The sequence below is a fragment of the Lycorma delicatula genome, chromosome 9 (assembly GCF_047948215.1).
Source record: "Lycorma delicatula isolate Av1 chromosome 9, ASM4794821v1, whole genome shotgun sequence".
Classification (NCBI taxonomy): Eukaryota; Metazoa; Arthropoda; class Insecta; order Hemiptera; family Fulgoridae; genus Lycorma; species Lycorma delicatula.
Genome location: NC_134463.1, coordinates 128,391,673 through 128,405,962, shown reverse-complemented (window position 1 = coordinate 128,405,962; position 14,290 = coordinate 128,391,673). Strand labels below are relative to the sequence as shown.

The window sequence follows — 14,290 nt, the reverse complement described above, 5'->3', positions numbered from 1 at the left end:
CATTTCTCGTTGATAGTGGCTCTACCATTTTCGGAAAAGACTTCTGTTTCGATTGGGATCACCTGAACCTCTTTAGTCGAAACGCCGTTAGACGCCGGTAGTTGGATTACGTCGAATTACTGAATTAATATACCTTGATGCCGACCACCTGGAGAGATTTCTTTAAAAGGAGTGAATTATTATGCAACAGTATCCCGCGTTTTCTTTATCTGCCAATGTTGTTTTCTGTTGTTTTGGTTTTTTTTTAAGCCGATTAATACGGTAAAAATAAGGTAAAGCTGGAAGTAACGATAATAATTTGTGTTCTTATTTTCTGTAATAATAGGATTGATTACTGACAAAACGAAATAAAGATAAAAATTCCGCTCTAATAGAGTAACGAATTGAAAATTTTAGTAGACTTACATGAAATTTCAGAGAAAATTTTGATTACAAGAAGAAAAGAAAGTTAGAGTTTTACATTACCGTCACCTCTATTCTTCTGACTTCAGATAATTATCCCGTTACGTAATCATATTTTAATTTCAAAATATTTAACCCACCGGGCAGGTGTAGTGGTGAACGCGTCTTCCCAAATCAGCTGATTTGGAAGTCGAGAATTCCAGCGTTCAAGTCCTAGTAAAGGCAGTTATTTTTACACGGATTTGAATGTTAGATCGTGGATACCGGTGTTCTTTGGCGGTTGGGTTTCAATTAACCACAGATCTCACGAACGGTCGAACTGAGAATGTAGACTCATACATATCATCCTCGTTCATCCTCCGAAGTATTATCTGAACGGTAGTTATCGGAGGCTAAGCAGGAAAAAGAAAAGAAGAAAAAAATTCAAAATATTTATTTCATCTCACAAATAAAACGAATTAACTAATTCAAATACTGTAATCTTTGTCCTCCTTCATTGTTTTTACTCTTTGGGAAACCTTCTAAAACCAAATTAACTTATTCTGGATGTTTAAATATATGATCTTATCGATCTTTTTCACAAGATTCTACCACTCGCCGTTTATCACTTCTATTATTAAAAAAAAACCGGTTTATTTAATAACTGATACATCTCATATGCATCAGTTATGAGCTATATAATATATATATATATATATATATATATATTTAGTTTAGTTGTACATATATGTATATACGAAGTCACTTAAAAAAACTGCAGCGTCTTCAAGAATCTGAAAATGTTTATTTTTTTCTATTAGCAGTGTTAACTATACTGTAAAATTTTATTTTTAAATCCTTCTCGCTTACTCTGTGTTTGTTTGGAATACAATGAATACAAAATAGTCATCGTTTTAATTTTTTCTTAATCAGAGTTCGGTTTTGTTCATCTTCTCTTACAACTACCCGATTACATAGATAGTTCTTTTTGTACGGGAGTTTTTCGATAATAATTACAGACAAACGACTGTAAAAAAAAAATTATTTATTCAACGATAAAGAAACATTACTAATTTTCAACATAATCCCTGACTATATTTAGACGACTGTCCCAACTTTCTGCGGGTTCTCTTATTCTTGTAGTTAAGAATTATTCACCTCGATGTCCGACCCGTTCTTTTACTGAATCCTTGACCTGCTCGTTATTTTTGTGCCGCGTAAAAAATCTTCGAGAAGACCAAACAGGACTGAAGGTACGAAATCGGGACTATAAAGTGAATTTGGCAATAGCTCTCGACTAAACGTTTGAATAGCCACCCGATCGGGGGGGGGGGGGGTCGTTGTCATGAAGAACAATTACCCCTTCTGAGCGATACCGGGACATTTTCTTTCTAATGCGGATTTCATATTATTTTCTAACACGACACAATAGTACTCGCTATTGACTAATAATGTTCTTCCAAATAATAGCTATAAATTGAGCCTTTTATAGTCTCAAAACACCGTTAGCTTTACCGGTCGACTGGTATATTTTGACATTTTTCCTGGCGGTGAACTCGGATGCTTCCATTCAGTAACTCTGACGTTCTGATTCCGGCTCAAAATAATAAGATCGTGTTTCATCATAAGTTATCGTACGATAAAAAAGAATATTACCTTCCGCTAAAAACTACTGTTTTAAGTTTCGTTCAGTTCTGATTTTGAATCGACTGTCTCGGAACTCTCCTCGAACACATTTTACGGTAATTCAGATTATTGCCGTTAACGGAAGAGATAATTACCGATTTTCACAGTAAAATTTTCAGAATATCCATATTTTATGCCTCTGTCCTTGCGAATAATGCGATTTTGCAAAGCGTCTGTCGAAACTTCCACCGGTCTTCTGTTACGATGAAAATCGATGATACCCGATTTACGATGATGATTCTACTCGATTTATCCTGTTCGATCCACTTGTGAAAATTTGTGCGGTTAATACATTTTTTTAGTGTTTTATTGTAACATACGCGAGTGAATTTGTCCGGTTTTACGCCTTCAGAAAATAAAAATCTTATCGCAGCGCGATGTTCCTTCAACGACTTATTTCCTAGCAGACCCACATTTTTAAAATAAACAAAAGATATTAAAACTTTCGATTACTTAATTCTTGTTTTAATTACTTTTCTACTGTTATCCTTTTTTTTTAAATTATTAAACGAACTACGTATACGAGTATAAATGTTCAACATTTATTCGTCTTTTAATTATTATCAAATTCCGTATAACACTTTTTTTAATTTACTATAATTTACATTGCTAATGATATAATTACCGTCCAGTAAAGTGTAACGCTTGAAAACACGACGTGGTTGCATATAATTTACTTGCATTTCGCTCGCTCATCGAGTAATAATAGCAGTAAAACTTTTTATTTTACGCACTAATAATAAAATTAACTGTATTTTTTATGCAAAACCGCTTTTTTTAACTATCGTACATAATTTACATAATTAAAAACAGTACCGATCTTTACTATGCGTTCTTGTCTTAAGAAAATTATTAATTTATTTAAAAGTATGATGAATGTATATGTGTATGTTGTAGTGTAATTAATTCGTGTAGATTCGTAATTAATTATATAATTGTAATTAGGTTTATTATTATACTAGGTAATAGGTTGGCATTATTATAATCGTTTTTCATTTCGCACTCGCGATGCGTGACGACGAAATAATCGTGTACCCGTGACTATCGGCTACAGAATCTAGCGATCGAAATCCACTCGTTAATTGTTATGCGTACGAGAGTAGATTTCGTAATAAAACTTCAACTCTTCGCCTTTTTTGAAAAGATGAAATCGAATTTACAGAACGATATAACATTTCTCTCCGAGAAGTTTTCGTGGTATTTTACACTACAAGCATTCCGAAAATAAATCATTTATTCCCATCGGTTCGTAATAATAAAGTACGTAGATAATTTCAGGACCGAGTAAATCTATGGACAAAAAAGGAGCTGCTCCGATATTTGCGTGGACGGATCAATGGAAGCAGCGGTAAAACTTTGATCACAACATCACAAAATATTCAGTTAATTGTAAAAATTAAATTGTCAGTTAAATTGTTAATTATAGTTTTTTTAGTTTTTTTTTATCGCATATAGTTTATTATTTTAATCTTATTTAAAATACAGGAACAATAAACTTCCATAAATAAAAACATAAAAATGATTTTAATATAGAAGACAAGTTTATTTTTCCTATGTACGGAAAATGATGGGACCCTTTAAAAAAAAATATTCAGGCAATTCTCGAAATCTTAGTTAGCAAGTGATTTAGGTTTTTAAGGGATTAAACATCTACGATATTTTCCCTCGTAACGATGAACATTTGTGCCGAATTATTGTAATCGACTTGATGGAGTAACGGAACGCAAGGATAGAGGGAGATTTATGTGTCTTCCTATTCATCGCAGAGTCTGGACAACAGTCCCTTGTTGTTGGCTCTTTCTAATTATCGGGCGGGTATTCGTTTAATTTTTATCAGTTAAACATTTATTCTTAATTACGGACGGAATTGTGGATCGCGTTCCGATCCGTAAGACCGGATTGAAAACTTTACTCGGGCTGACCTCGGGACACTAGCGATTCGTTTGCTTATTATTAATATTAATATTATTTCATATGTTACATTTTAAATAATTAATGCCAGCTATAATCACGTAGTTTTTTTAAGCTTTTTTTAGATTAAAATAATTATCGTTATAATTTAATTTAGAATTCTTTACTTTCTTAACGGCAAACAAATTTGTTGCATTAAAAAACTAAAATAAAATAAATTGGCAGTTAATAGAACCGATGTTATAGGTTTAGGGATGAGGTAACCGAGAGACTACCAGGATAAGGGGTCTATCTCTCCCTTTACTCTAAGCGACAAGTGTCTCGTAAGAGAATTAAATGAACAGAGAGGGATCAGGGCACTCTATATCCCTTAGGGTGAAAAATTACTCTTAAAAGCGAAAGAACTGCGTAGTCGCTCGACAATATTAGATCCAGAAGGTGACATTAAATCAAAACGCGGCATGATTTTTTTTTCAGTGTAAAATCATTCGAAATTTATGTACATGATTTTTAAAAGGGGAATCCAGTGACCGATCAAGGTGAAACAGATTTAACGCTCGATTTCAAATAGCCGTCGACAAAATCAAATGGTAATAACCGGTGACAACCTACGATCGATAGTGATCGTGGTATAGGAAAAAGAATAAAATTTTAAATCGGTAAAAGTTTGGTTCAGTACAACCTTTCAAAGAAATAGTGTTGTAGTCGATTCAAAAAAAAAATCTTTGTCATTTTTTTGACTTAATTAACCCGCTAAACTAATATAGCTTAGCGGCGGTATCATAACACTAGTCTAAACCGGCATAACCATTCTCAAAACTAATAGCCTCATACTACGGGCTTAATAAAAAAAATAAATAAATAAAAGTCGAATATACAAGCCCGATGAAACGAGTCGATATTAAACACTAATAAAGATACCTTTATTCCTTTCGTCACCGTGTAGTAAGACACAATTACTCTCACAAAAACAGCAACGCTTACCGTCTCCTCTTTTATCTGAAATATTTTGCTACCAGTTCTAAAAAAAGCCAGATAGAGAACGTAAAGCAAATCAAAATTAATATTCCGTTTTCTGTTTATATACACCGACACGGAAACAGAGAATATATACAATTTCAAATAATCTCTGCCGAAAAGTATCTTCGCGTTTTTAAACAGGAGTTTAACCGTATTGATGAAACTGTTTTAGATTTTTGATTAGTATGCTTTTCTTTAACTCATTTTTGTTCCGCGATTAGTACACGTGTGCAGTAGATACGTCTGTACAAGACTTGAATCTTTTTCGGAATTCCCCCTCGTAAAAAAAAAAAAAAAAAAAAAAAAAAAAACACTTAATTTTTTAACCTATCGGTGAAAATTCGAAGAATTTTTAATGTTCAATATTAATTAGACGGGAATATGCATGTTTCAAAATGCTGGAGAAATCCAGCATCCCGATAAGGGATTGCTGGATATAGCTGGAGATAAGGGATGCTTCGGAGAAATCCAAAACATCCCGATAACTTACTAACATGCTCTTTTATACCGGTCATTTTAAACATGCTCCACATTAACATTTAAAAATTATAAGCATTATTGTTATAATTGTAGATATAAATTATAAATACTCGTATGTACGCTCGCTTCGATCGCTAACTTCGACTAATTAACAGTAATGCTTTGATTATTTAAATAATTGCAATAATTACTGAATTTATTATTTAAATATTCAAAACATTGCTGTTAATTAGTAAGTTTAGCGAGGGAAGTGAGCATAGGTTAAGTTTGGTTAAATTATATTTATAAAATAGATATAAGGTTATAAGAACGGTAATATAAATGGCGACATCTGGTTACTGGATTATTTTTTGTTTTGAAACGTGCATATTCCCGCCTAATTCTTATCAGACATTAAAAATACATCGATTTTTGACCGATTGATTAAAAATTGTTTTTTTTTTCCGGGGGAATTCCGGTAAAGATCACAAGACTTTCGTTCCACGGTGTAGTGCACATGCGCAGTATCTGACTATACAAGACTTCATTTACATTCACACACATCATCCTCGTTCATCGTCTCTCTTTTTGGTTTAGCCTCCGGAAGCATCGTGAGGTATTACTTCAGAGGATGAGTGGGGATGATACGTGTGAACGTAAATGAAGTGTAGTCTTGTACTCTTAGATCGACCGTTCCCTGACGAGATGTACGGCTGATTGAAACCCAACCGCCAAAGAATACCGATATCCACAATCTAGTATTCAAATCCTAGTAATCGCCTTTACTAGGATTTGAACCTTAGAACTCTCGACTTCGATATCAGGTGATTTGCGATGTCGAGTTAACCGCTAGACCAGCACGGTAGGCTCCTCATTCATCCTCTGAAGTAATACCTTACGGTGGTTCCGGAGGCTAAACGGAAAAAGAAAGCGGGTATGTACGAACGATGTATACTTCTCGACTGATTCATTCTTTCGAACGATTTATCTAAAATTATATTTGTGTTTTGAGGATAATAAAAAAAAGAAAAAGATTTTAAATTCTTTCTCTTATTTTGAATTCTTTAAAGCGCGAGGCTCGATCTGAAAGTGAACGCCAGCGCTATTTAAAGCGTAGAGCTAAATTTCGTGCAGCAGAGTGAACTGATGAGCGCGAGGCTCGATTTGAAAGCGAACCCCAACGCTTTTTAAAGCGTCAAGCCAACGAAACACCAGAAGAACGAGAGGCTCGATTGACGCTTAGACGTCAGCTTTATTCGCAAATTTGTGCAGCAGAGTCAACTGAAAAGCGCGAGGATCGATTGGAAAGTGAATGTCAGCGGTATTTGATTCGCACGGTGAAAAAGTAACAGAGCAGCGTGAAATTAGCGTACAGAAAAGATGTAAACTTTATTATGGAAAAAATATATATATTTTCGCAAGACTACAATGAAAAGCACGGGAGCGCTTTCATATTCATTATCTACATAATTTTTTTCTAATATGATAAAGGTTTTGATGCAAATTACAAATGGTAGCTTCGATACACAATATTTAGTAAGTTTCTTTGGATGAACTAAAGTTAAGGTGCAAAATAGAACTGAGCTCGTGTCCCGTGCTTTTCATTGCGGTCTTGGGAAAATATACAACTTGATCATATTATTTTGTGAAAACAAAAATGTTTAAACAAAGTTTTTTTCTTTATTAATGAGTTCTTATGATGTATTCCAATAAAATTTTCAACAGATAAAAATAAAATGGAAAAATATCTTAGAAGTAATCTTTTTTTATATTTTGAACTCAAAGCATGCTTTCATACTATGTTGATTTTTTTTTTCTTAAGCAAAAATAGATAAATAAAGGTTTGTTAATAACATTATCTTTATAGGGGGTTTTTGATGTTTCAAAAAGGATGTAATTCCCGTTTAAGGAAACAATCATTTTTTTACATTACACGGGGTAGCATTTAATAACAAATTTCGTGATAATTATTAAAATAAATTAAAATTTGAAAAAAATTTAGAATTCTATTCTAGGAATTATTTTGGGTATTATACCAGCGTGTTAATAAAATATTACAATCCGTAAATAACTTTTCCACCGTTAAACATAAAAAAAAAAAATTTAACCCGATGGTCCTAACTATATTTCGTTATGAGACCTGTCCAAATCTGCACGAGGGAGCGACTCAAACTTTTTAAATGGGGACAATAGGTTTGTGACAAATTATTTTAAAGAATACTGAAAGAAAAAATTTGGCGTAAACATTTCCAGGCTACGGCAAAACTGACCAAAATGGCGGGACATTAACATTTTTCGCAGCTATTTTCAAAAGCGACTTAAAATACACTCCAAGTAGCGGTCTCAAAACAAAAAGTAGATCTCATCGAGGTAAAAGCAGTGGCTAAATTACAATTTTTTAGTGTTTCATTATCGACCGGTTATTTAAGAGGTACTACAAGGCAACTTTTGGAATTAGCTACGAAAAATATTAAATGACTGCGATCTTGATTAATGCTGTCAAATCCGAAATTTTGTAGGTCAAAAGTTTTGGTTTTTAAAATAATATGAACAAACCTTCCCGTTTAAAGGTTTTGAGTCGCTCTCTCCCCTAGGCACCTAGAGCTGTAGAGGTCTACATCGAAAAATTCGATCGTTTCGAGGTAAGACCGTTTACTAAATTTTATTGTTCTACCTTTAAGAGCTGAAAAATCATTTAAGAGTTTCTATATATTATTTATACGAGGCGTGTTTTTAAAGTAAGGTCCGTTTTGAGGTTGCCGCCTATATATGCGACGTAAACAGATGGGGCTTCCGTAGCTCAGCTACTTCGTACGATATTCATCTGTTAACAAAAATGGTTTAGTTATTTTGTTGTTAGTCGTTTATATTCAACCGTTTATTATGTGTGTTACCATTCGTGATCCCGTCGAATGTGAAGGACAGAAAATAATCGGCTTTTTTGATCGCAAAAAATAATTCTACGGTTCATAATTCACAGGAGAATTTGTGATGCTAAGGTACGACGGTGGTGCTGTTCATTTCTAGAACGGTAACGAACGTCTATGATGAAGAACGTATGTCGCTTCTAACGGGTGATTTGATTGAAAAAGTTGACAAAAATTCAAGGAAGTGGTATTTCAGTGTCCCTGCCGTCTTTGATGTTTCCTGATATTTCACCACCTTTTATTTATGAAATTTTGACTGAAAAATTGGGCTATAAAAAATTATGTGCCGGTTAGATGGCGAATATGTTAATCGACACGCGCAAGAAAAAGTCTTTCTGCAGCGCGGCGTTATGAAAATGAAGGTAATGAATTGTTTTTGTCGCATCGTTACAAGAGGTGAAAATTTGATTTCTTGTAATAAGTGCACTTATTTCTTTTTATCGTACCTCGTATGATTTCTGTTTGTTTTGTCAATAATATTTCTAAAATATTTCGCTTCCTCAGTTTATAATTTACTTTTCTCCAGCCCTTTTGGAATCCGAACTTCAGATTCAGCGTAAAATATATTCTGCGAATGACTTCGTATTTCCTTGGCGCTTCGTTAGAAGTTTATTTACACGTCTCCTACATCCAAATAAATATTTCTTGTTTTCTACCCTTATCTCATTTTTAATCGTTCTTCCCATCTTCTCATCATTTGACAGCTCGCTACTCACATACTTTTTACTTTTTACCGCTTCAAACATTTTTAGCTCTTTCTCTTTGTTCTTTTCTTGGTTTTCAATTATATCATTCTTTTTTTACTGTCCTTCATACTCCGCGCTAAAATACTTTCATCTCTAATATTAAGCATTTTTGAAGCGTCCGGTGAATGTTTCATCAATAAACCGCCTTCTCTTCTCTTTCTCATGCCTTGAATTCGCCTCTACAAATTTCATCGCCACCTCTTTTCATATATATATAAAGCCGCAAGTTTGTTTGTTTGTGTGTTATCGCTTCACGCGAGAACCAACCGACCAATTTGTAAGATACTTGCGTGTTATCCCGGTGAGGTTTTAAACCGTAGGTAGAGACTCTAGTTTCCTTGAAGGTTAAGATATTAAAATGATTCATTAAAGAAGAAAAAAGATAAAAAATTAAATTAATTTCTGTCAGCAATAAAAATAAGTTAAGTTTTCGTCGTCAAAGGTGTGTGTACTTTATTTACCGTAGTTACTACTACTCTGATGCACGGGGACTCTGAACATACTGAGCTCGAAAAGGTACCTCTTGGGGCTGACTAATGCTTAAATGCGGATTCCGGCCACGGGAGGGGGGCTAGTGAGGTGGAGGTTTAGTAGGTAGGGCGCAGGTTACATACGCCGTAACATCTGCGGAACCTGTTAGCGAGCCCGACACTTTGTCCGTAAACGGGATTATTCCCTTAACCAGAGGAAAAAAGTTACTACATCTGTCTTTTGTAATTTAGTTTCTTTTTCGGGTTTCTATAAAGCCTGAATACTTTAACTGTTATTTATTTGTATTATTCTCACAACATGAGGATAACGAACACTGGGGGGATCCTGGCTAGACGGGAATGGCGAGCGAAGCGAGTTCTGCGGGAGGCCAGAGGGCGGGACCCCTACACGGTCGTGGCGAGCGGAGCGACCTCTGCACCCCAGGAGCCCGGCCCTGGCTTCGTACCCCGGGAGAACTGCGGGAGCTCTTGGATCGGCCCCGGGGATTCTCCTGCGCCGACCAGAGCTACGGGAGTCCTAGTTAGACGGTTAGTGTGTGTGTGTATATATATATATGTATATAACATTAAACATTTACTATTTTACAACATCGATTGATTGATTCGAATGATATTCCAAAAACCTCAAAGTACCTATTATTGCTTTCGTTATTCGGCAACTGTAGATGACTGGTTTTCCGACATCCATGAATACCAGGCCTGGATGGGTTGTTGTTAATTAGAATTCGAAAACAGGATGATGGCTCGGGAAAGTATCAAATACAAAAGTCATAATAAAAAAAAAAGAATTAATTTAATAGATGACAAATGAAAGGCGTTTATCGATAAACATAATAAACACGATTAGAACACTAAAAATATCAAGCGATTCTGTTATCCATAGCAAGAGACTTATCAGAAAATTAACTATTTATCACCGTTAAAAAAAGACCCGAATTAAGATTACAAAAAAAATTTCGTTAAATGTTTTAAATGTTTACGTGTACGGGTAGATGTTTTATTATTTTAATTGCATCGTGACTTCCTTCCAGTAGCGTTTACCGATAAATTGACTTCAGCTCACGGTTGCCGAGCGATGGAATGTTTAAATCTTCATTCGGTTCGGAAGTCACGCTTCATTTTTTCACGGTTTATCGAAACACGTGTTCAGAATTACCGTAACTAGGTAACTGGCCGTTTAGAGGTCGATATCGAGGTAACGTAATTATGTTATCCGGTTGTATTAAATCAGTTACGTGGATTTTTTATTTTATATTTATCGCAATTAGGTATTTCGGATCGAGATGGTTGTTTTTACCGTCAAATCAAATTTGTTTATCGCGTTAAAATTTATCGGGTGTAACTTAATCGACTATTAATAAAAATGCATTTGTTTTGTTTATTTAGATTTAAAAAAAAATATTTTATCGATCGAGTCTATCGCAATTTTATATCGTTTGCGTTAACAGTCCATTTTGTTTTTGCTAATTTTTTTTATTATTGTTAATAAGTTACAAGGTTTTACATCATTAATTTAATTTTATTGTATAATGAATTGTTACATTAATTTTTATTTCTTATAACAGTAGTCTGTCTACACTTGAACTGTTGTGTTCACAATAAATACTGTCGTGCAAAAATCTTTTTTACTTCACAGTTATTATTTTTCAACGAGGTCCAATAAATCGTTTTCAAAATTAGTCGCTACATTTTATTTTTAAAGTTATTTAATCCTAGTTTTCGTATTAATAATTTTTTTCGCGACGTGTTACAAAAATCACCGAATCAATTTTATCAAGTCCGATTGTGCTATTCAGATTTACGTCGGCACTAAATAGAAAGGAAGAAAAAAGGGAGACGAATTTTCAAAAAAATTATGGATTTGGTGTTCTAAATTCTGACGGGAATCGTGGAACTACAGAATTCCGTAGCGCTACTCAGAACCTCTATCTGTTGACTAATTTATTTCAGTTTCCTGGGAGTCGCCCCTGACTGTTTATCGGTGTCCGGTTTTACTTATCCTTACGATCTCGCAGCGAAAAACGTTGAATAACTTTTCCGGATTTACCGTTGTTAGATTTTGTTAAAAATTTATCAAAACTTTCGCTAAAAACCTTTCGATCGAATGACATTTTTTCTGTAAAAATTATACAGTGTGAAAAGTATAATCGAGAAATAGATTCTTAGTAATGATGTTGGGTGTCTGTTTTCTCCCTTGACCAAACGACGTTTATATCATCAAAATTATACTATAATCGCTAAAAAAAAGAATGAGTTAAAAAAATAATAAAATAACTTATGAAGAGTGATCTCTCACCTCTTATAGTATAATCTCTAAAAAAGAATGAAATTTTTTTGGGTTTCCGGATTCAAGGAACCGAGCGAGGGTTTCTTGAAATTAAAGTTAAAGAATAATATTTTTTTATTGTATCGAAAATAATTATTTGTAAATAATTATTTTTATCTGGAAAATAATATTTGACCGAGGAAGGGGATCAAATCCTCTTGTCGCAGCTACCTTATATAACATTTTTAACAATCAAATTTTAAAAAACATGAAAATATCAGAAATCAAAAAAATTCTTAAGTCGGGCTCCATTGGACTCCGCTTTTTAAACCTCTACATTAATATCAATATTATCTAGTATTAGAATATTAGATAATATTAGATTTCGTCTACATTTATACAAATCGATTTTTTATATTGAAAATGAATTGATATTTTAAGTACGGTCCCGATCAGCCCTCTTGTTTTTTGGAAGTTTAAAAGTTTATTTATCGGAATAATTATTCGCTTCAATAAGTCGGCCCCGATTTAGTGCTATGTCGTTCAAGAAAGCTAAAAAAGTTATTGTTAACTAAAAGAAAAATAGGGATACTGTGATAACCCACCGGGTTGGTCTAGCGGTTAACGCGTCTTCCCAAATCAGCTGATTTGGAAGTCGAGTGTTCCAGCGTTCAAGTCCTAGTAAAGCCAGCTTATTTTTACACGGACTTGAATACTAGATCGTGGATACCGGTGTTCTTTGGCGGTCGGGTTTCAATTAACCACACATCTCAGCAATGGTCGAACTGAGAATGTGCAAGACTACACACTTCATTTACACTCGTACATATCCTCATTCATCCTCTGAAGAATTATCTAAACGGTAGTTACCGGAGGCTAAACAGGAAAAACAAAGGGATACTGTGATGCCCTTTGTCTGATGGAGTTGAAAATCAGGCCGGAGCTGGAGTACATACGTAGGCAAGTATTAGTACCGAATTTTTACTTTTTATGTCCGCGGGTTTTCGAGATACGAGGTAAAAACTGTTCCCGATAACAACGATAAAAGCTGTGAATAACGATAAAGCTGTGTCCGATTGGTAGTTGTTTTTCGTATATTGTAAACTATATCCCAAACGGAACGCGTAATGCGGGAGTATAATTTGTAAATTCTAATTTATCTCCTGCAGTCCATTCGCCGCCCTTAAGTACATTCCATTCTCTCGACATCTGTACGCGCTGCACTTTATGTACGCGGCACAGTTCAATATGTACGGCTAAGTTGGTTTTCCCGATTTCGCCGGTGAATCTGTACATCTGTACAGCAGAATGAGCAATATTGGACGACGTTGTTTATTTTTCAACGGTCTGGAAAAGCCGTTGTTTCCATGTTTTGTGTTTAATCGGCGTGAAATGTTTGCGCTGTGTAGTCAAATTGTTCAACATCAATAAATTCACGATATGTTTAGTTTCGCGATTGTCAGACTTACGGTGAACTTACACGCCTCTCGCGCGAAATCTATTTTTTGTCACTATTTTATCGAAATTTATTCCTACTATATTATTGAACGGCAGATAACATCGTTAGACATTTTATAATACATGTATTATAAAACATGTATTTATAAATTTTATAATACATATATATTTTAATCGTCGCTTGAATGATTTTGATGAACGCATGAATGACATTTAACCGTTAAGATGATGACAGTAAAACAACGGATGACCTCTGACACCGTATAAAAAAACAGTAATAGTAATATAATTTCATTACAAATTTTAATTTTATATTTAACGTGGAACGAAAGTAAACTTTAATATTTTTACAACTCCTAGCCGTCGTTGTATCTTAACATCACCAAATTCCTCGATGAAACTCCGTGGTAATATAATATCACCGATATCCGCGATAGTACTCGGTCCAATATAAGGTCAGACAGATCAACTACTTCCCTTATTTCCTTCCAGGTTGGCGATTCCATAACAGGACAAGTAGGCCGCTCGCAATCCTCTACATATAACATGACCGGTCCCTCTATCGGTCGAACACATTCAAAGTCGTACATGTTGAACGTTACCTTTTTGTAGCTAAAGTCTGGGTTACGAACGTAACGTTCAAGCGCCTCGTGCCCGCTTTGTATTTCTTTCTATTTTATATGACTATCTAATCTGCCTAATACGACTTTCCTTTCGACGTCTGAATACCGTTCGTTTAAAAAAAGATGTTCGTCGAAACGGTTTTAAAACCGAAGGTCGGGTTTTAAATAACGCTTTATTTCATCATGCGTTGGACTTAAACTCGTGAAACGTTCTTCCGTATCGTTATAACCTTCCTTGAACGGTTTACGGATTACCGACGGGTAGTACAATCGTTTTAAATCGATGCCCCAAACGGGGTATCTGCTATACGAGCCCCGTTTT

The 14,290-nt window shown here is 34.5% G+C and overlaps 1 protein-coding gene across 2 annotated transcripts in view; it reads left to right on the top strand.

Moving 5' to 3' along the window:
• LOC142330487 (extracellular serine/threonine protein CG31145) overlaps window positions 1–14,290 on the top strand; it is a 514,347-nt gene that overhangs the window by 257,909 nt on the left and 242,148 nt on the right. The gene's annotated exons all lie outside the window — the stretch shown is intronic.